Source organism: Cinclus cinclus, chromosome 2 (genome assembly GCF_963662255.1).
Source record: "Cinclus cinclus chromosome 2, bCinCin1.1, whole genome shotgun sequence".
NCBI classification, from domain to species: Eukaryota; Metazoa; Chordata; class Aves; order Passeriformes; family Cinclidae; genus Cinclus; species Cinclus cinclus.
Window position 1 is genome coordinate 91,529,507 of NC_085047.1, and position 22,927 is coordinate 91,552,433.

A 22,927-nucleotide genomic window follows, 5' to 3' on the forward strand; every position below is an offset into this window, starting at 1 on the left:
GTACTTGTGTTAATGAACATGCTGTTCAGATGTCTAGTTGAAATCGATTTATTTTGGCTTCCCATAACTGAAACCGTTGTGCTTATGTCTTTTTTTTTTCCTTAATTGAAAATTATTTTTACCGGAATCCCTTATACATAAACAAAACAATGTGTCATGTAAGACTAAACAAACACTTCCTAAAAGATTGCCACTTTGAGGAAGTGTGCAGTGCTGATATTTCCATGAGTCAGTGTTTCAAAACCTGAAAGGAAACAACATAAGGCTCTGTGGCTGATGATTGGCTGGAAAAACTACAAAGAGAGTCCTTCTGCTTGACAACATGACTTTTGTTGTACTGTTAATATTTAATAAATATGCTGTACTTAATCGCTACTTTTTTTCTCCTTAAATGGCATCAACTATTAAACTTTCAGTTGAAAAAAATAAAAGCTCATGTTTAGCATTTCTGCTGTTGAAAGCTGTATGCTGGCTAGCAGTGAACCTGTTGCCAGATTTTACTTTGTGAAATTGTTTATACTTGAAAAATCTAAAGAAACAGCTCATTTGTGAATTTTCACTTTACCAAGCTTTTCATGTTCCTGAAATCTATTACTGTTTTACTTAGGGGCATTTGGCTCTGCTTTAAATAGTAGTTTTTCTAGCACTAGTAGAGCTTGTTATAGTTCTGCTTGATAGTTTGAAAGTAGCAGTTGGGGCAGGAGGATATTGCACATTGTGAGTTTACGGGGTGGGGGGGCTGTAATATAATGAGGAGGACTCTTTGCTCATCATTCTTTTGAGCTGATAACATTCAACTTGTGCACTGTGGGCTCTTGTTGCCATTTAAGACATTCATGAACTTCTAAGGCTTTCTGTTCTCATCTTTCAAAAGGGCTGTTTTGTGGTTACAGGGTGTTGAGGTCTTAGTCTAAAATGTGGGAATTCCAGCATCATAAGCTATCCTTAGCACTAAGTGTAATCAGAATCATGAAGCAGTGAAATATTTGTGGCAAAAGTTGCCTCTTACCTGATGTATCTTAGTGCTTCACACACAGCTTACTCTGTTCTAAACTCACCCAGTTTTCTAGGAACTGTAAGACCTTGTTTATGTCCAGTTGACAAAATGAGGATAATTGGTCTGTAGATGTGCCATCTTTTTGGCTCTTTATTCTTAGTGTGCCTTCTTTATGAATTCATGCAGCGCTGAGTAGTTTAAGTCACTGTGGAAGCAGTTAAACATGGTGAAACTGAGAGTCTGGGGTAAAGTCAGGCAGAAGTGCTAGTTTACTGGTGTTTAAGCAGGTCAGTTGCCAAGAGAAGGTATTTACAGGCTTCCATCATTAAACTTGGTACGGAGTTTGAGAGATGTCTCTGCATTTCCCAGGCTAAGAAGAAACTTATCTTGTCCCTGACAAATTTAAGGTCTCCCTTAAGTCTAATAATACTGAGGTTGTTCAGGGAAATCCATTTTGTCTTGAGAAGATGTCCCTTTTAATGTTGTCTGCTGGGATTTACTGCCTTAAGTGGTTACTTCTAGAAGTAATTGTGACTAAATATGTTCATTGCATAATACTGTAAAAGGATTTATTCCCATTTAAATGGGGCAAAAGGTTGTGGAATAGATATTTTTAGAGTGAGAGAATTTTTCCCTGGTACCTCTCTCTCTCTCACTCTCTGTATATATATATACACACACATACATATGTATATATATGGAACATTATTATTTAGGAAGTGTGAAATGTTTCTTATAAAGATAACAATGTTTTTTGTTTGTTTTTTTTTCCCCGGTGTTTAAGTTAGAGGACCAAGAAGTAAGGAAGGGAAGAAAAGCTATTTGCATCTCACCCTGAATATATTCAAGACTTCTCAAGATCTTTTTTTCACATTAAAAAGTTAACAAGTACAGCTTGAACTGATGTTGCATAGGTAAAATAAAGTGGCAACTTAATGTTCTCATTGATTAACTGTAGCAATGCTAATTAAGGCTTGTGTCTCACAGGCCATGGAAGGTGCAGAATAAATTATGCAGGTTTGTCACTGCTGGTTCAGTATTTGAAATTGCTAGATTTGTTGGTGGTTATGTTCTGACCAGCTTGTATTCAGTGTGCTGAATGGAAAATATCTGGGTCTGGTGCTGTTTCTAGAGGCAGAGGTCCATGGCTGTTTATGGACTATCAGAACAGCTGTGGCTAGAGCGAAAATGGAGACCATGTTTTCTGCAAGTGAGAGGAGGAAACAGAGGTAGAAGTGTAAAATGCTACAGTAAATGTAGTTTTGGAAAAGATGCTTGTGTTTGGGGCTGCCAGCCTGATACCAAATTCCATAGCTTTCCATCCATAGCCTTATGAGTGAAGCCCATGTGTTTTGGTTTTCAGTGTAGAGGTTAATTCATAGGAGTGAATCTGTTAAACAGACCTGCTCAGGGCCTCTGGTGTCAATAGGCAAATTTGTTAGGTTTTTTGGCTTCCTCAGGAATTGCTACATCTGAAAAAAATGTTATTTAATCTGTCTCATGAGAAGTAAGTGTTTTCTTGTCTCTTCATGGAAATGATTGTCTGGTGGTCAGAGTACCAAATGGTCTTACATAAGACGTATAAGTGCTGGATATCTTTCTCAGTTTTCCAGAAAATCCTTTCGAAAACTTCATTGCCTTGAATTACTCTTCAGACTGACAAATGTGTATATATATATATACATATATATATATACATTTTTACTATTTCACTATCATTGGTTAAAATCAGATTTTTAGTTCTGAAATTGCTGGGTTAGTTAGATGTCAGTATTAGCTTCTCTTGCTCTGTTTTTGTGTGTCTCTTCTGCCTGATGCTGTTCTTTGTTTTGCATATTGCTTTGATTCTGTTTGATAGCTGCAGTCCAGAGCGTGAAATCATGGTAAGCTCATCCAAATTAGTACCTTGATGCTTTTGTGAAGGCAGATCTTGTCTTTCCCCTTCCCTACTCATCTTGTTCCCAGCCATGAAGTGCTCTTTGCACATCTGCTGTTGACTGATGCTCCTCTGCTTGCAGAAAAGAAAATCCAGTTCACTTTGCAAAGCAGTACCAAAGACTGCAACTTAATTTGCTTTTCAGGTTTAGTTTTTTTCCATTTTAGTGAGCTGTGCACTCCAGTGGTTGTCAGAGGTGTTTCTGGACAAGTATCCAAGAGCTTGACTGGGAGTGTGCATGTGTGGGAAATTGGAGGGGACAGCAGGGGCATCCCTTGTTTTCATGTGTGGGTGCTGCCAGCATCATGACACTGCCTGACTCTTTCTGTGCTCTTCAGTTCACTCCCTTTCCTTACTGTAGATTTTTTTGATGGTGCTGTATTTGTTACCTGCCAGTACATACCAGCTTGGTCATCTGCTCTGGAGAACAAATGTTAAAGCTCCAGTGAGAACGGCAAGAGGATTATCTGACAAACTGATGTATCTGTGTCTCTGACCTTCTGCTTGAGAGCTACTCGAATCAGTTCAGGAGCCTTAGCTGTTTATGAAAGTTTAGGTGTTTTAGTTGGTATTAATTGTCACATGCGCTGCTCCATTTCTCCATCACACACTTGTCTTTTAAAGCTGGGGCACCTAATGTTGATTATCATATTTATGCTTAACAGAACTCCCTCCCCCTTTCTCTGCATCAGAGCAAGGTTTCTCCTTATGCAGTTATGTTGTCAAACACTGGTGACATATAAAGTCATTTGTTGCGAGATGCTCCCATTTAAGGAAGACCTCATGTAAACTCTGGACAGTGTTGCCTACACCAAGATTAGAAAATGCAGTTGAAAAACCTCATAAAAATATACCTTTTACAGTATTAATCAGGTTAAGTTTCCCTCTATTCTTTCTCACTAACTGATCTCCATTACAGGAGTATAAATTAGGAATTACTCTGTTAAAGCCAGTAATGGCACTTCTGTGAGAGTCGAATTAAGTCTTTGAGTATCTCATGTAGCATTTTTTTTTTTTTTCTTGGAGGAAGTTGAGGGGGAAAGGATAAGGTAAAATCCACTTTGGGTTGTTAAGGAGTACTCAATACTTCTAATGTTCATACAATTCAATTTGCAAACAGATGTGTTTGGAGAATAAATCTTAGAGCTAGCTCTTGTGAGAGCAAGAAGCCTAGAATTAAATCAGAGGCTTGTAGACTTGGCTGCATACTGTAAAAAATGTAAATATCAGACAGTTGCGTTGCTCATATTGATCTGACCAACAAATGTTCAGCCAAATATGTCAAAGAAAAATTAGTGTGTGTGCCAGTGGGCTGTTAATGCTTCTGGGGAGCAAGTCACCTAAGGTTTATATTAATAGTCTAAACATGCATTAGTAAGTCTCAATGCTGTGCTTTTAAACTTTCTAGTACAGGGGGTTTATGTATTTTGTGGTTACACCAAGGAAAAGCTCAAGCTTGGAGTTAATAACAGGTTATATGTTATTAAACTGAAAAGCTGATTGTGGACTTGCCCATTCTGACCTTCTGATTTTACTGACATTTGCTAAACCTTATGAAGTTCTTTAGCAGTGTCTGATTTCTTCACTGTAGTGGACTGGTGATTGAATTTAGGTTCCAAATAAAAGCTTTGTTTTGGAGTAAAAACAAAACAAATCTAACTTCCTTCCTCTCCCATCCTAACCCCTTCGAAGGGGAACGGAACTTCCCTGAAACTTCACATGTTGTTTTCCTCCTATAGAAGACTTTCTGGGTGAAAGTTTTGCAAAATGAGATGTGAAGCTTCAAAATTACGAAGAACTGGAATATTTTCCCTGTTTTCCTTTCTCAAATGTTAATGGATCATTGCCAACTGTAAAACACTTCATATATTCAGTGGAAAGTTTGAGGTCTTTGAGGTTTGTTTGGTTTTTTAAATCCCCCTTCTGCCTGAAAGGGAAAAAAATATAGTGTATCTGTATTTTTGAAGTCTGTTGAGGAAAGAACACAAATGTTGAAGACTTCTGAGCCTTCTGATTAATGTTTCTGGTGTTCAGTTTTCATTCCAGACCTCTGAAGTATTGCCATTTTTTTTCTACTTCAGTAGAGACTTGTGCATTTGCCTGTTACTACATCTTGGGGAGCACTGGGACAGAATGAAGGTCCCTTCATTAGCCCAGCAACTGGGTCTTGTTGTTCCCTGGGGTGTGTAGCTGTGACTGTGTCAGCATTGACTGAAATGGATTAGTGTGATGTGATGGTAAGGGGGTTTCACTTATTTAAGAATGACTGGTAGGTTTGAACAAATAGCATTTGATGCTATCAATGTTTAATTTGCTTAAATATTAATATACTTTTATGTGCTGCTAGTAGATGGACGAACATTAGATGAAGTGTCTCAATTCTTCCATGTGCAACAAATGAAAAGGCTTGAAGCTGGGAACAACACCTATTTCTGTGATGAGGGGAGGAGGGGGACACACAGATCTGTCTTCCCTAAGATGCATGCTTAAACTTTCTTTTCATGTTACAGTGACTTTGGGAGGAAATATAGCTGTCTGTTTGTCTCTAAACTTGTTACTAAGAGATTTCAAAATCCATTTAGAAGAAGTTTGCATTGAAAGGCCTGAGTTTGTGTTTCAAAAAAAGGAAGATGAAACATTGGAGATGTTGTGTTTACACAGGGAGCAAAAGAGTGTTTGAACTTGTGAAGGAGTTTTATTTCCAAGATTTTTAATCTGGAGTGTATTTATTTTTCTGTTTGTTTGTTTGTTTGGGTTTTTTAAAAATTTATATATGTAGGAATAAAAATTCTATGTGGCCGATAACTTGTTTGATGGCAATTTGCAACTTTATATTCCATCCAGTTCCACTTGCATGAAAGGCACATAGTATAAATCAACTTTGCTGTTTTTTAAAATCTTCTTGCTTTTGAGTTTCGTTCAGCTGTAATCTTCCAAGTATTGGAAAACGGACAATGTGAAATATTTTATTTACAGTTGTGCTTCTGTTATGACTGTTTATACTGTTTATTCTTAAGTTTAAAAAAGGCAACTCATAAAAACAGATGCACTGGTCACTGAGTTTTCAACTCCTTAAAAATAGGAGGTAGGGGAAGAAGTTTATTTTTATTACTGTTTCCAATTCCTTCCAGAAATATTTCTATTTACAAATTGTTTACAGCTACTTACTTTTTTTCAAGAACTCTAGAAGAAAACAGTTAGCTAGTGGTAGCTTTTTACAAAGCTGTAGTTGATTCTTGCTTGTATTTCCCAGCTGGTGTTAGAGTACATCTGGAATCTATGAAATTCCTTTCTTTGTTCCTCATTTCCTGTTTCATTGAGTACTACAGTGCAACATTCTGAAAGCTATTTCTCTTAGCATCTTCTAAGATGTGCATTTTAAACCAGTTAGTGAGTTCTTAAAAGTAGTTATATGTGTTTGTGTTTAGCAGTGTAATTGAAAAGTGAAATTGAACTGTATTATGAAACTTCTCAGATGCTTTGTTGTCATATTTCAGTGAAAAATAGTTTCGTTGATTTATCTGGCTGTCGTTCAGCTTGTAGAATTGTAGGAGGGAGGGTGGTAGAAATAGAAGAAAAATCTGGTAGACAGTACAAAAGATGCCTTTCTTAGTCTCTCTCTTCCCTCCTCTCTCCCTCCCCCCGCCCAGTAACAATCACCAGTTTGTAATGGAAAATTAGATCTATTTTGCAGGAGACACAGGGTGTGACATCCTACAGTTACTTTTTGATTCTGGTTTGAAAGGCTGATGACTGCTATAGAACACATGAACACAACCTTGGAAAATTGAGCTCTGACACTGTGGCACAATGTGAGTTGTGTGTGTCTAAAACAAAAACAATCCATGCTCTCCAAAACAGTCACATTTAACTTGGATTTACTTTGTTGGGATTACATTGCTGCAGATAATTGATATTCAGTTGAAAAGAGTGGAGATGCAGCTGTCTAACAGAATTGCTCTCAGTTTTTGCAAGTAGTTGTTCCGTTCTTCCTGAAAAAATATTGTGCTTTTATGAATACTTTACATATCTGAGTGGCTGCCCCAAGTTTTCCAGAACAAATGCAAGTTCTTCATAGTCCAGTGGTCAGCTCTTCTGTTGTTACCATTTGCCAGCTGTGAGTGCTGTTTCTGAGATTGCAGCTTTTGTTCTTCGGGTTGTCACTAGTCATGAAAACTCCATTGTGGTTCAATATATGTTCAAGAACTTCTTCATAAAGCACCTGCTCTTAAGATATTACTTACACTGGAAGCATTGTTATTTTCTTATCCGCTTGCTGTTTTCCCTTCCATTTTTGATTTGTGAACTATCTCTGAAATGGCAGCATTTGCTCTCATGAAGAACTTAGTATTGGGGAAATAATTATCTTCTTTTTAGCTGCTTTTAATACATTTTAGCAAGAAATGCTAGCACTGAGACCTGTCACTCTTGCACAGATTGGATCACTGCAGTTTCTTGTCTCCCTTTGATTTTTTTTTCAAATGTCCCTGACAGCAGATATATATAATTGATTGCATGAAATAGGTTGTACATGGAGGTAGTTGCACATTATATTTTTTTCTATTATAAGGAGCTGAGGAAAGAGCTACTTGTTTCCCACAAGGTATGCAAAAATACTGACAGAATTGTGAAACTTCAGCAGTTGTATATCTTTCAGCATGTTATATGGGTACAGAACCACCTTTAAGGTTATCGTGTCTTCAGCACTTATATAAAAGTAACTGTGCTGCTCTGTGTGTCTGGGAATTTGGTAAACCCAAAAGCCATTTTGCTCTGTAGGTGATTATTGCTGCTGTTAGACCGTATTATGCTCTGTTTCAGGGATGCAGTAAAGGTCCTAAAATCTTGCACCTGCTCTGCTCAAGTCAGAGGAGCTGTGCTCCTGTAAATTTTGTACACTGTTGTAACTGTCAGTAAGGTCCTTGTCTTCATCTATGCAAATTCTCAGTAGCTTAAACCAAGTCTGGTCCTAAGAGACTTCTTTTAGACTACTTATCCTGCAGCACTGGTTCATTAACCTATTAGTTCAGTTCCTCAAATGATAAGTTGCATTTTGCCTCCAGGAACATACTGTTCAAGTTCTGAGTTTTGTGTAAAATATTCCCTGGTAGATAAGAGAAAGGACCCATCAGATATTTCTGCAAATGTTTGTGGCCTGTTCCTCTTTATTAACTTGTAGTCACATTTACAGTGTAGATATTTCGTGTTTAGGACTTTGGCTGATGTTGCATAATATTCAAATTTCAAATTGTTAAGATACCTGAAGAACCACATTTGTGCTTTATTAGCATTTCTTGCCCTAAGTGTAAGGTAGGAGGTGACCAGAACTACTCTTCTGTAAATATTTGTCTTACCTTGTGTTTGTAGATTGTTCCACATAATTTATTTTGCTGCATGCTAAGGGTCAGCAGCTCTTGGATGACTCTGCTTGACCACTGTGAGCACCAGAGTTCCCACTAACAGGAGCTCCAGGTAGTTGCTGCAGAATAGACTTAGGTGCTTCAGAGATGGTGATAGTTGAAGAGGCTGTGGTCAGTGGTCATAAATTCAGCCCTATTTAAAGCTGGGGGAACTGTTAGTGTCCCTTCCCTCTCCTACTGATGTGTAGAACCAAACTGTTCTCTGTGGGGTGATGCGTGCAATGGACTTCAGGAAACTGGTGTTGCATGTTGGAGTTGGAAGGAGTTAGATTTCAAGATAGTGTGCCTCTCCCTACTCTCCCATAGCTTTTTATTTTTTTGGTCCACTAAGCAAAATTGCCTGAGAGGGAGGAACAAAGCCTAATTTTTATTCAGACCAGTACTCCTGCCTGTCTGTTTTTGAATGACAGGGAATAAAAAGTGCTTAGGGGAATTTGGAGTGTTGCATTAGAGCAAAATCATTTCAGTAAAAGTGAAATTCTAACCAGCTGATAATTAGTGTGTTTTGACTCCTGATTCTGTGACAGTATTCCAGAAAGTTGTGAGTTAGAAAGTAGAAAAAAAAATTAGGTGACTTACTTTTAAAGCCAGCTTCACTATTAAATGTAACCAGTCTCTGTAACAGTCTAGTGGAAAATGTGGTTAATAAAGTTTCCCGATAACACCTGCAAATAATTGGTATTCTGGTGCCCTGCTACTAGTAATGGGAACTGGTAATCTAGTCCTGAAAGTAACTGGTACTGCTTGCTCTTGAATGTAGGCTTCACTTTCTTGTGCACAGTGAATCTCTGGAATTTAAGGTGAATTTTTCTCCTGATGGAATCATATTTTGGTTTAGTTGTAGTGCGTCAAACTCTTTTAAATATTTGGTGGCTGTTTGAACTATAACCTGAAGTACCAGATGCTTGTAAAGTGGAGCCTCTACCTCAGTACTACCATGTACACTGCATTGGGAAACATATGGGAGCAAGTTCTGTGCTTAACAGACCATGCACAGTGGCAGAATGAAATGGAGTCGGGCATGAATATCTTATCCAGGAAGGGCTTAGAACCAAATAAGAGCTCACATGTCTGAATTAGTGTCAGGCTGCAGATAGGCCAAAACTCCTCTGGCCTTGCATGGGGTTAACTCAGTGCTACAGAATGTGATCTGAAAAACCCACTACTTGTGTGGTGGGAAAACCCTGGGTATGGGGCTGGGTCAGATTCCCTACTGCTCTCCTGAACTCCACAAGACAGGAGCTTCCACCTACTTCAGAGTATGGAGTCAGTAGCAGGGCAGGACCCTGTAGCTGTGCCTTAAAGACAGGAATTTGGTTCCCTTTGTACTTCTGGAGGAGGCAGTGATGGTGATTTGTCAGTGCTTTTGCTGTATTGTAGGTATCATGGTGAAATACTGATGTATTTTACAAGTATGTATCTTCTAGTATATCAGTCTGCAGGATATAGAATTGGGATATTTCTCTTGGGTTAGGTTGGGATTTGACAGAGGTAATGCACAGTGCACTTTGGTTTAGTGCAGGTGTTATGCATTTATTTGATATTTTTTTCTTGCCGTTTTGCCATTGTTTTGGACATGGATGCATTCCCCCCACCCTGACAGTGTTTGTTGTTTCTCTAACCTCTGTGGTATACCTGAAACCAGCTGTGCTGGAGTACTGAGCCTTCACAGCTGCAGGGGAACAGGGTGTGGGAAGCATAAGCTATAGCTCAACCACTGTGTGCTACTTTTCCCTTTTCTATTTTTTTTTTTGTTTGTTTTGTGTTGCTTTCTGTTTGTTGAATGATAGTTTTCTTTTGGGGACATGAGATTAGCACTAAAATAGGCCAACATAGGATGACGATGATGACAATATAAAGCTTCTAAACATGATTTTGAGCCAATGGGTTAGCTTCACTTTAATCAGGATTTTAATTTTTTTTTTCAACAATCATTCAAGTAAAATCTTTGGAGCAAAATATCAAGAGTATGTTTAAGTATTTCCTTTGAGGAATGGAGCACCTAGTTGGATGTTGATGGGGACTAACATGAATTCTTTTGTAGGGCTGTGATTGAGAGCTTTTGGAGAGGGGAAGGGAAGGAGGTTGAGATTTCTGTGAATTAAAACTAACTCAAAAGGATGCTGCTGTACATCTTCTGTGATATTAGTGATGCCTCTGAAAGGTCTTTAGTTATACCCAGGCTTCAGAATCATATCAGGAGTTATGGCTTGGCGGTAGGCAGTATAGTTGCTGTGATAGAAAGTTGATTTGTACTCTTGTGATAATCCAGATTGGGTGTTTCAGCTCCAAACCTTCAAGATATAAGACAATAAGTTTGACCTGGCCTGCTTAATTCATTTTACAGTCTCCTCAGGTGTAATTTCTAAAGTTAATTAATTGCCTAATTAGCCTTAATGATAAATGAATTTTTATGCTAAAAATTTGAAAGCCTGATTTAGGAAAGTCACTGAAACATGTAGCTTCTGTTCTGCTGGTAAAACAGCCTGGATACTTGTCTCACTGTGACATTATGACATCAGACATATGTCTTCTGTCATGTTCCTGGCAGCTGGAAACAGTGTCTAAGAGGCTTGTATTGTTTGCCCGTGTCTGCTAAGCACTGGTGAGCTTCCAGAGTCAAACACTTGAAACTGAGGGTTACAGTCATGAGGGTTGTTCATTGTCATCTTGAGTCCTTTTGTGTACACAACATTCTTACCTTTACAGGATTATATATTTACTTTTAAAAGAAAAATACTATACTGCTTTTAGCCCATAGGTACTTGTGTAATGAGTAGCTATTTTATTATTATTATTGACATTGTCATCATTTGCATTCTGTTCTTGTAGTGGAATACATAGTTTTCTGCCCATATGTTTAGTTCAAAACTTGCTCTGGTATTGTTGAGCTCTTTTGCTGCATTCCTTACTGTACAGTGAAGTTTTTAACTATACAGCCTTTTTCAAGCTAGAGTTGGCTCTCTTTAAGTGGGGGACAGGATAGAAAAATGGTATTTGCCAATCATGGTGCCAATTTCCCTCTAATTTTATGTTTTTCTGGAAGCCAATTTTGTTGAAGTGGCTAGGATCTTGGTCCTGAATATGTATCCAGCCATAGTTATTCTGTAGTGACAATCTTCTTCCTTCCTGCTTACTTCATTTGTGCTGTGCCTTCCCCTGCTGAGATGCAGAGTGCAGATGCCTCACAAGCACCTCTCCAGCTATATGTAGAGAAGGAATTAACTGGCTTTGGCTAAGCAGTGCCCAGAGTGATGAGAGAGCCCTGCCAGGGGAAGGGACAGGGGAGGACAAGCAGGATTTTGTTTCTCTGCCTTGCCAAGTCTTGCTTCCTTCCTTTCAAGATCCTGTTCTTGTCAATCTGCACTTGGAGTCAAATGCCTTCTGTGTCTTCCTGACACGATAGGGCTTTTGCAGTGAAAGTCCTGCCTGGTATAACCAGTACTGGAGAAATGAAATGCAGCACTAGAGCAAGTCTCTCTCACAAGTGTCAGAAAATATGCTGATATTGATTCTCTGGGATTTTGGGTAATTTTTGATTGAATTATTTAAGGTCAATAGCCAAGGGCTGCCTAATACTTAATTTTGACACCCAGATGTTTGCTGGACAGGCTGACTTCTCTTGAGTTGATGTTGCCTGTTTTAGCTGTTTTAGTTGAGGGGCATAGGAAGAGTTAAACAGAAAATAGCTTTAGTACTCTATTTGGTTCTGAAGAACAGAAGCTAAAAAGACAGCTATTATTAAGAAACTGGTACTAAATTGTTGCTCTTTCCCTTGTGTACCCACCCTCCCCTGCTTGTTAGACTCTCCCTGTTGATCTGCAGGATTTAGTACAGTTTTCACCTTTCTGTAAGCTAACAGTAATGGCACTTTAAGCACTGCACTACCAAGGTCTTAGTCCTGGTGTAGAGCATTGTTTTGTGCAAATAACTTCTGTTCTAGTTGTTTGGAGTCTAAACAATGTAGAGAAGTCTGCTATAGCCTTAGTAATAAATTTCATTTTGTATTCTAGCTGCTTACCTTTTTGAAAAGCTGCTGTTCACTTATGTTACAACATAACCTTTTGCTTAGCCTTGACAAGTGTTGCCCTGTTCTGAATAACAATGGTTAAATACTCCACTGCTCCTTGTGACCTTAGTAACAGAACTCCAGCGCCCTGCTGGTATAAGGGTGCGTTTTATTAATATTTAGAGCAGAACTGAATAAACAAAAGATTAATTAAATGTGAAGCTATCTTATTCCACTTGTCACGGAGCACCAAGGGGATTACTTGATAAAAAAAGGCAGGCTGGAAGATGATCATGACAACAAAGCAAGGCAGGGCAGTGATCTTGCCAGTGAGGTGGGGTAGCCAAACAAGGGGTAGAGCAGGTTCATGATGTTAGCCAGGGTCAACCAAGAGCCTGGTCACCACCAGAGAGCTCTGTAGTGATGGGCAGGTCCAAGGTCACACTAGAATTTAAGTCGTCAGGGCAGAGTCAGGGTCGGTAAGGCAAATGGGCCAGGTGCAGACAAACCTGCAGAGCTCTGACTGGGGCCAAGGGTGTGAGCTGGAATGCAGCCCTGAAGTGGGGAAAGGGTCCAGTGAGGCCTCCTCCAGTGCTTTCTTGCAGGGCTGCCTCCCCAGCAGGCTGCTCGGGGTTTACACAGCTGCACTGTGTCACAGCTGGCCTGGAGCCGAGACCCCCGGGGCTGCGGGAGAGGCTCTGCTCAGAGCCCTGGCACCCTAGCATCTTGTCTGGGCTAGCCTTAAATCACATAAAACCCTCTGCAGTTCCTGATCCCGGGAAAACCACGGTGTGAATCGTAAAGGGTGAAAAGAGGAAGTGGAGATGCAACAACAGAAAATAGGTCTGTGTGTTTTGTAACAGTGACTGTGGCAATAAAACACATCCTGTGTGCGAGGGGAGCCAGCCCCCCATTGTGATTGTTGCAGCCTCTGTAACTTGCATTGCACGGCGGGTATTTCCACAGCTCTTTGTGGATGAGGGCAAGTGTGGGAAGTACTAGGTATTAGGTAGCTATTGCTACAGTATGTTACAGTGATTGCTAATTAGACTGTTGGGAGGGACAGAAAGGAAATTCTCTTGAAGTCTCTTTAACCTTTTGCAGCTGTGTTTTGGTGCCTTTATTCATCTGTGTACTTTGAGTAGTATCTTGCTCTCTCATTCTGTGATATTTTTTAGTGATTTATTCTTCTTCCCTCTTTCTGTGGTTTGAAAACCATGTCTGATTGTTGTGAAGTTTCTGGTGCATGCTCTTACTTCTCTCCAGGCTGTGTCAAGTCTGCCCTTACATCATGTCAGCAGCATTCTGTTAATTAGCAGAAGAGACTTTTTAGAGTTCAGTGTTCCTTTGTTTCCTGCCTCTTTCCTTTCCCCCTTCCCCAGAAGGATTTTTTTTGAGACTTCTCTGTGATTTCTGTGGGAGCTGTGTTGAAGGAGTCTTTGCAGCAGACAGAGGGTTGTATAGAAATTAGCTTATGAAGTTACTTGTGGTTCTCCCTGCAGACCTGTACTTGAGATGAAAGGGTTGGCTCTGTTTGCATTTGAGTTTCCTGCTGCTTTGAAAGACAGTGGTGTGTCTCAGAGCAGCAGTACTTGCAATATGCTCCTTCCACAGAAGGGAGAGTAATGACCAGTTTTTTACAGATAGGCATGTGGTTCCTTGTCTTCCTCTTTAGTTCTGCCTGGTTAAAAGAGTTAAAAGTTATCACTGATAATGTTTTTTCTTTCCTTTCCTGAAAAGGCAATGATAACTCATGCAAAATATTTTGAATTGTACTCTAAATGCATATCATGGTAAATTCACATATTGGACTATTGCATGTACATGGTGCATACAGTATTAACTGCATATGAGGCTTGTTCTCCATAATCAAATTGCTTGGAGATTTGTCTTAGGATGCACATAAAGTCTGCACTTTGTGGGTTTGGTAATTCCTTGCTGCATGACATCAAACATTCCCATATGTTTACGGGTATCTTGCTTGTGTAAGCACAGGGATATGAGAGGCAATCAAGTTAAGCAAAGATTAAGGAGACAGCAGTTGCAGGGCTGGGGAGAGGAAATTCATAACTGTTATGTAAAGAAAGTGATATAGGATCTCCCAAAACAAAGTAGCAGAGAGCACCCGTGAGATGTGTCCAGTAAGTTATTGAATGTTTCTTTATGGCTTGGCTTGACTGTGCTGGAGTTGTATGTGAGTTCTTTTACTTAAGTGCAGTGTTGATTCTGGCACTGTCTGAGTTAGATTAGGTGCTCCTTTGAGCTGAAGGGTACAGCAGGGAGGTGGAAGTGGAGAGAAGTTGAAAGGAGGGTTTATCTGGTTAAGTGGCTTTTTCCTCCCTGCTGAGAAGACCACAGAGCTATACTATCTATTCAGTAAACATCTTCCCCTGGGTGTGAGCTGTTGGTAATTTGCAGCTCTTAATGATAACAAGGGAGAGAACTTTATTTTAGATAATCCACATGATGTAGGTGGTTGTTATAAAACATTTAAATGGGGATCTGGGGAGGGGAGGGGGAAAGGATGAGGAAGGAAGCTTGTTGAAGAGGAAGGAAACTTGTTAAATGGGTGTCCTCATTCCTGCAAGTACACTGTAAGTGGTTAAAGCTCAGTGATGTAATTGGATTCCTTGGCAGATTTATTTTAGGTGGTTATTTTGCAGTTATCAACTGTACATGTGCCCCATCTCCTTCTATTTAAATGTAAGCCTGATTGGCAGCATTTATGACTTCTGATTCCTGAAGAAAATGAGGCGGGATTTATGTTTAAGATTTGGAAATTCAGTTCCTAATCTACAAGACAAATTTTTGATACATGTGTTTATGTCTACTTTACCTTTACAAAAGGGAGAGAACTAATAGAAGAGGTACCACTTTGAGCAGGTCTGGGTGTAGGTCTGATAATGGGAAATGGCAGTTTGGGTGTCATTTACTTAAGTTTTGTGTTTTGCAGGACTGTGACAATTTGTTTGTTTGTTTTTTTTACCTCTGCAATATGAACATGTGTCGACTTTGGTTAGCCATGCCAGCAGGAGTTACACAACTTACTTGGAATGGTAGACTGTGCCGGACAGAGGATATCCCGTGAATTTGAGAATGAAGCTTGTAGATGATAAATGCCAAAGCAAGAGTTAATTTAGTACCCACTTTCCATAAATAGAGGAAGTTGATTCATACAGTCACAGCTAGAGAGTACATGAATATGTCAGAGACTTTGCTGTCTTGCTTGAGATCACAAATTTGCTGAATAATGTGTCAGGCAAGTTGCAAAATTCAGTCTTCTACCTTTAGAATGGAAGTCAGAAAGATAAAATGGCGTGGAAGAAGTTATCTTTTTTTGCTGTAATTGTTCTCTTTCACTACTTGACTCTTCAATGCACCAAACACTTTCACTATTCCAGACACTTCAGCTGTATTTATGATGTAGTAAAAGATTAGCAACATGATATTTGATTATGCTTGTAGAAAGAGAATAGAGAATTCTTTCATCCCAGAAAAAGCCATATCAAAACCCAGCAGAATAAGTAGTCATAAATGAAAGTAAAGTTTTTTAAATGTCAGCTGAACAGAGTGAGTTTGAAAGTTAAAAGTTGCTTGGTGAGTTGTGTAGGGTTTTCATACATCTCTGTAGCACGTGACTATACAGACTATATACTATACAGTGTAAAAAACTGTATAATGAAAAAGCAGTTACATGATTATTACAGTGTATATTATGCAGGTTATGATTCTGTGCAGTGTATTTTATTATTATATGCTGTATATTATTATGGAGAACGGTATTTCAGTTTGTATATATCCTTTGCTGACCACAAGTGTTGCTGTTTTGAGGCACGTTGGCTTCAAATGACAGCAATAAACATGATGGGTGGAAGAATCACAGGAACTGTGGCTTGGGTAGTGCTGTCAATAGGGTTGAGTGTATGCAGAGCTGATTTTAGGACCATCTCTGTTTCTAAATGTGCTAACCATCTGGCACAACTTATGTATGTGGTTTGTTTTATGCTTGAGGTTTTGTTTTTTTTGAAGGGGGATGAACAGATACACATGCTCATGAGTTTTCTTTTGGACCAGTTTTCCTGTACTGTAAAGATGGTGTCTAACTGCTTTCTCGTTTTTTAGAAATGTTACCAGAGTAGGTGGCGGAGGCTTGCACCAGGCATGTTAATGGAGTAGGAGAATAGAAGTGAGTGTATTTCTCGGCAGATCTGCAGTGGAGTTTGGAAAGTTGTCTCGATTGGCAGAGACTACTTTGTTAGTTTTTACAATAAATAAATAAGTTATTCTGCCATGAAAAGCTGCACCTTGCAAGTTCTTAAATGTATACCAGACTTTAAGTAGTCACTTCCAGGAGCCTGCCCGGAAAAATGAAGTGTTGTAGCATTGTTCTTTTCACTACTCTAAATTTGAGACTCAGAGGCAATATTAGATCCTGAAATGTGAGCTGGTAGTTCAGGGGTCTGTTGCATACTGCATATTAGTGCTAAGCATATTAGAAAAAAAAGATGACCACTTGCCTTAAACTGTTCCCATGAAGTAGGTGGTCAGAAGCATAGCTTTAATTTCTGTCCAGAATTTTTCCTTTGTCTCTAAATTGGTCCTGTAGATGTGTTACTGATGAAGGATTCATTGCTGTCTGTCCATAAATGCTGATATTTTGGTAGGAATTGTTTCAATGTGTGGTAGCTCAATAATACATAGTTTCAATGTGTGTTTAAACTGTTACAGTGGTGTATTTAGTTTCTTAAATTCTACTCTTAAGCATATGGAATATGCATGAAATGCGGTTGATGGGCTGCAGTTGAGGCAGACTGACGCATATGAAATCCCCTCATTATCTGTTCACAGAGATAGTTAGTATGACTCTAAATATTTTCCTTGCTGTTTCCCACCCATGTGAATCTTGACTGAAGTTGCTAATTATTATTAAAAAGTATACACCCCTGTTCTCCACACCTGTAATTGCACTGTCTTTATGCTTTGTAGGTGTCTTGACGCTGACAGGCTTCATAAGTGTTTGACAGAGGGGATAATGTTCTCAGTGGTTTTGTAGGGAATCTACAAAAACAGCTTTGTGTTCTACACAACATGCAGCTTTTCTGTGCAATTTGAAGTATTCTTTGTTCTGCCCTTCTTGATATGTTAATTATGCTATATTGTACTAGCAAAATGACATTTGGCATCAATTTATTTTTACTATCCCATTTGGAGATGCATGAGTGGAAGACATCCTGCACAAGTGTCATATTTTAGAGTTAATTTTTAAAATTATCTAGCTCTTGTTATGTTGCCATCTGTTTTCCACTAGCATGAAGAGGAAACAGCTGTTGTGAATAATCTCAAGACAGTATTTTTAATAAAGTCGAATAGGTCTGCTTACCTTCGGTTTGCATGTGCATCACAGGGAATGACTGTGCTGGCTAGGAAGGCAAATGTGGTTTTGCAGTAGAAACTGTAATGAGTTTGGTAAAGCAGTAATTCTGATATGTCTCGTCCATGGCTGGATTTCAATACAGCTGGAGAGATCAGTGTTAATGGGACACACTTCACTTGCTATGACTGTGCATTGTCTTGTAGAGGGGCTGCTATTGCAGCTTCTGCCCTTGAGTGCAGTGGTTGGCAGGTAGCTGTGGAGCTGACTGAACCTGCTGCTTGAATTTAAAAACTAACTCGTGACCACACCATGCTATCTTCAGTGTGGTGAGCCAGCAGAGGCAATAGCTGTACTTGCTCTCAGGGAAAGCACTGGAGATGGTGAGCCAGTGACCTGGCCTCTTCAGCTGGCAGTATGCAGTTATATGGAATCAGAGGTAGCATGTGCATCAGCAGATTACACCATTTTGGGGAAAATATTTCATTCTCTTATGGTGAATAAGCGTTACGGATGGTAAATAGGGTATAGATGCACTTGAATAGCTGATTACCTTGTAGGTTTCTTGATTTTATTTTAGACTTCATTTTGGTAAGGACCAAGAAACCTCATGAGAGAGAGATGATGTACAGTATAAGGTTCAATCACAGTGGTGATTCAACTGAATAAAGGGAAGAATAAATGAAAGTAGAGAAGTAAACTGTCAAAGAATGCCTTGGGGAAAAAAAGTTCAAATTGATTTATTTGAGCTCATACAGAGTGGCCAAGATTCGGTACTGTTTCACATAGATTGGCTTTCTTCCCTTATTTCCCTTTGATTTTGATAGAAAGACTTTGTTAGGTCTGGAAAACTTTGCAGGATTAGTAGGGTTTTTTTTTTCAGAGGGCTCAACAATAAAAAAAAAGTGGAGAGGCTAACCAGCAGAGAACATTAAGTGGTGGTCAGGGAGTATAGAGTTGAATGGAGAATGATGATGAATTGAACTGGGTCTTTCCATAAGTTGATCATATTCTTTTTATCAGAGACTTCATTGCTTTTGCTTGGGTCTTTGAATCAGTGGCATTATAGAGCAATGCCAGCAAGAGTAGCTGTGACTAATGAGCTTGTAGTTCCAGTGCTTGAGATGGCAGCCTCAGATCTTCCAGGAGCTTACATCCCATAAACCTGTATCAAATATGTGTCCAGTGCCGTGCAGTTGCACAAGCCCTGTCCTGTTCACTCTCATTGCTGCCCCATTTCTTGCAGCAAGGCAAAAGGCTGTGGTGTGGAACCATCAGGAACCTCTACAGTATCAGAACTAATGGCTGCACAAGGTCTGTTCTACCTAATGGATTTGTGTAGCATGTGCATGTGTGTTTTTGCTCCTGGTGTGGGGGAAGATGGGCAGTGAGCAGTCAGCTGGCCTCTGGTGGCTTCAGGTGGCTGTGAAGCTGCAGTGTTACTGGTGAGGACAATACAGCTCCCTGCTTAAAACCCCCCTATATAACTCTTTTCTTCTGACAGAGAATGAGTGTGTTGGAGTACAGGAAAAGAAGACACTGACTTGCAGTTAATTTATAGTTGCTTTTGAGCTTTCCTGCCAAATTTATGCTATTAAACAGCATGTTGTTTCTCTGGAGGAATATCTTATGTATGCTAAGAACATATTAGTACAGAAATCTATCTGCCTTTCAAAGGAGAGAAGCTTTGATTGATAACTATAAGAGTTCCCTAGAAATAAGCAAATAGCAGTGACCCAGAATATTGTTACCTACATAGATGTTTCTTTTAAAGACTCATGTTTTTGCTTAGCTTTATAGGGAGTTTCTTTCACTGAATAGTAAACTTGCATTTGTTTTCCTGCTTGCAGGTATACCCACTGCCTCACTTCTGAATTCATAATTCAAGTATTTGAATTTCAGAACAAGTTAGAGCTATAAATAAGAAGCAAGTAGTTTCTTTTGCAGAAACCTCCATGAGTCAAATATCGTCAGTACAGGAAAGATCTGTTCTGACTGCACATCTTTTGAAATAATTCACATTCCTATTCACAAATGGTTCATCTTGGGAAGATGAGAAGAAAGTATCTTTTTTTTGGATCCCTTAACTCCATGGCTGGCAGCAGCATGGTTATGCAGTGGTTATGGCATGGTTATTTGAGATGTAACAGTGCTGGAGTACATAGAGGTGAACTTTGAACTTTTTAGTGAGAACTGTTGCTGGGTTTGTGTCTGTGTTACTCTGTGCTTCAGTTTTATGTACCTATCCTCTCTCCACTTGGGAGTTCCTCTACCCTTCTGTTGTGGAATGAAATACCTCAGGCAGTTTCCCATGAAGAGTCTTTCCTACGAAAATAATTTCTGTCACAAGGCACTTTTCTGCCAGGTTTCTTTGCAACAGTTACAGTACCTTTTTCATGCCTAAATTGGTATTATTTCCACAATAAAGCCCTTGGGGGCCGTTTCTTTTTTTTCTCTGTATGGATGTGACAGCACTGCTGGAAGTATACACTGCTAACAGTGAGATATTTCCTGTCATGCTTATTGGAAGCTGTTTGTTTTACCTGTTTTTTTTTTTTTAAGGACCAGATGCTTTGTCTACTCTTGCTCTGCTTTGGTAAATTCTGTTTTGTGTTTGATTTGCCCCCTTATGCTGTTATGACAGCAGGCAAGAAGCTTCCTAGACCAAGGTGTTGATCTTGACATGCTGCACAGGAGAGCCCTTTAGTGTAAGGCAGGTGGGTCTGGCTGGAATGGCCTTGCTGGCTCTCAGATGCAGCTTCTGCAATCTCTCATGCAGTTGCATTAGCAAATACTGGAATACATTGCTCTCATGTGGGCTCTTCTGAGAGATCCGAAGTTGCATTTTGATTATGAAGTATTAGGGTTGGAGTTTGACCATGGAAATTTGCTGTGTGACTTACTATGCACAATCACAGATGGAGTTTGCAGCAGAACTGGGATGGAATCCAGATCTTCAACCACAAGAGCCAGCTTTTTGCATGGGGATGGAACCTTCCTGCACAGAACAGCTTTGCTGTGTGGTATTGCTTTGTAAAAGTAAATGGACCACTTTTGAAGCCACATGAAATGTGAAAGGAGTTAACTCAGGCTGAGTGACTTTGCATTCTTGGGCAATCTCTGCAAAGAAGCATTAGTTTGTTTTGGTAGCCAAATCTCTGGCGTATTCATTCCCATCCCACTACTGTGTGACTACAGAGTGCACATGGATTTGTGTCCATCTGTGTAACTTGTGTTCTACCCTAAAAGGTAAAAAAAAAGGGAATATTTTTATCCAACAAATAGACTTTGGATGGGCATGTCTATTTACGTGCTTTAACTTCTGCAGCTGGTTATTGTAAATGTCTGTGAAGAGCTTCCTTACAGTCTGTGAAAGTGTGTGATGTAATCCAGAAATCAACTTCATTTTACACATGATTATCAGAAGCATTCCCTGACTCCAGTCTCCTGTTCTTTTGCAAGCCATGAATTTGCACAGGGGTTTGAGAAGATTATTTCAAGACAACTTGATATTGCGCATGTATAGTTTGGTCTTTAGTTACCTCTTGACACTGGCTGCATGTGCTGGCATAGCTTCATGTGACCCTCAATAAATGTGAAAGGATTTATTGCTTTCTATTTTTCGAGTTTGAGATAAAACTAGTACGTGCTGTATCAGCAAGAAAGACATGATTTTCTCACTTCTGTTGGGCTCTGAAGAAGATGAACTGTAAGTTGATGTGTGTGGGTAAATTACCACTTTTTGCCTGCTTGATGTGCTCTGTAAAGCGCTGATGACAGAGTTAACAAAGGTTTTGTGTATTTTGGGCTTTTGATGACTGAGTAGTTGCACCACATAACTGTGATTCAAAACTGTGAGTTTTAATTCGCTTAAATGTCTGTTGTCCTTTTTGGTGGTTGGGCTAAGGAATAAGCTTGGTTGCAGTGCCTTCTTCACCTATGTGTCATGAAAGCAAGCCACTGTCACCAACTAGCTGGGTTGGCTCAAAGACTGTGAAGGTGGATCTAGGTTTGATTTGGCGAAATTTTCAGAATAAGGCTTCTAAGTTAAACTGAAAAGTAGTGCTCATCTTATCTTTTGTATTGCATTATGTTTAGGAATGCTGTGCCGTTGTACTTCCATCCTGTCAAATATCCATTACCTGCCCTTCCCTTTCTAAAGCTTAATCCTCCCTTGTCATGGCTGAATATTTATGTAGTCTTAAGCATTTTAAGAAAAGAGAATGAAGTCTTTGTTGGTACAGCTCTCATTACTGCTGGACCTCTGCTACTGAGGCAAAGTCAGAGTAGGTTTGTGCTGTTAGAACTATGAAACTGAAGATGCATGTAACAATAAAACTTTCTGAATTTATTTTGGAGCGGTTGCCAGATAGTCCTCTTGTTCATGTTTTTGAATTCCTTCCCTTCTGCATAGACAAATTATTTCTGCTTTTTCACTAGTAGAAAGTATGTGAAGTATTTAACACTTGATGAATACTTCACAGTCAGTGTGACTTCCCCCCGTTTTCTGCAGCTGATATGACTAACTTGTAAACTGAGACTAGAAGATTGAAAGAAAACCAACATCAATTGAGTTTCATTATATTGACACTTTGCATAATTTAGAAAAGGAAAGTAGGTCACTTTCCATTTTTAATACCCACTTTATACTTTGCACAAAAACCCAACAGGATTGCAGACTGTTCATGAGAAGTTAGACATTTCCCTGTAAATACAAATTTTAATCATATGAATGTTTGTGGAAGTTGCAAGGGAATATTGTAATTTTGGCTCAGATGTTTCTTAAGAATCTCAGCTCCTTATATCAAGTGATGTGTTTTTGGAGCACAGAGCACACAAACTTCTGAAGTCTGTAGTTTTGATGATTGCTTGTAAATAAATGACTGTATTCAGCTTCTTGCTTGTTTTCCTGCAGTGTTGTGCCTGTGTTATCTGTATACTACTAAGGAGTGAAGAAGTAAATGTGTTTTCTCTTCCCGTGGTTACTGAAGTTGGATGATCAAGCATTTGGTTCTCATCACATTTCCTGCACAATGAGTCATGCTTTCTTCATTAGGTTTGTTCCTCAGGCCATAATTCATTTGATATTCCCCTTTTCTGGGCAATCAGATTAGTCACTGTTTGAAATCTTGTTTAAAAAATAAATTGCACCCCAGGTTGTTGCCTGCTTACCTGTTACATGCTCCCCCACTGC

At 39.3% G+C, this 22,927-nt stretch overlaps 1 protein-coding gene across 2 annotated transcripts in view; it reads left to right on the forward strand.

Annotated features, from left to right (window-relative positions):
- RASA3 (RAS p21 protein activator 3) overlaps positions 1-22,927 on the forward strand; it is a 130,014-nt gene that overhangs the window by 3,458 nt on the left and 103,629 nt on the right. Inside the window, exon 1 of one of the 2 annotated variants that reach the window (XM_062487939.1) lies at positions 11,801-11,881. The exons of the other annotated variant lie outside the window; for it this stretch is intronic. The gene's annotated coding sequence lies outside the window, so the exon portion shown is untranslated. Of the gene's footprint in view, positions 1-11,800; positions 11,882-22,927 lie in introns of those variants that run through there. 2 annotated transcript variants of the gene reach the window in all.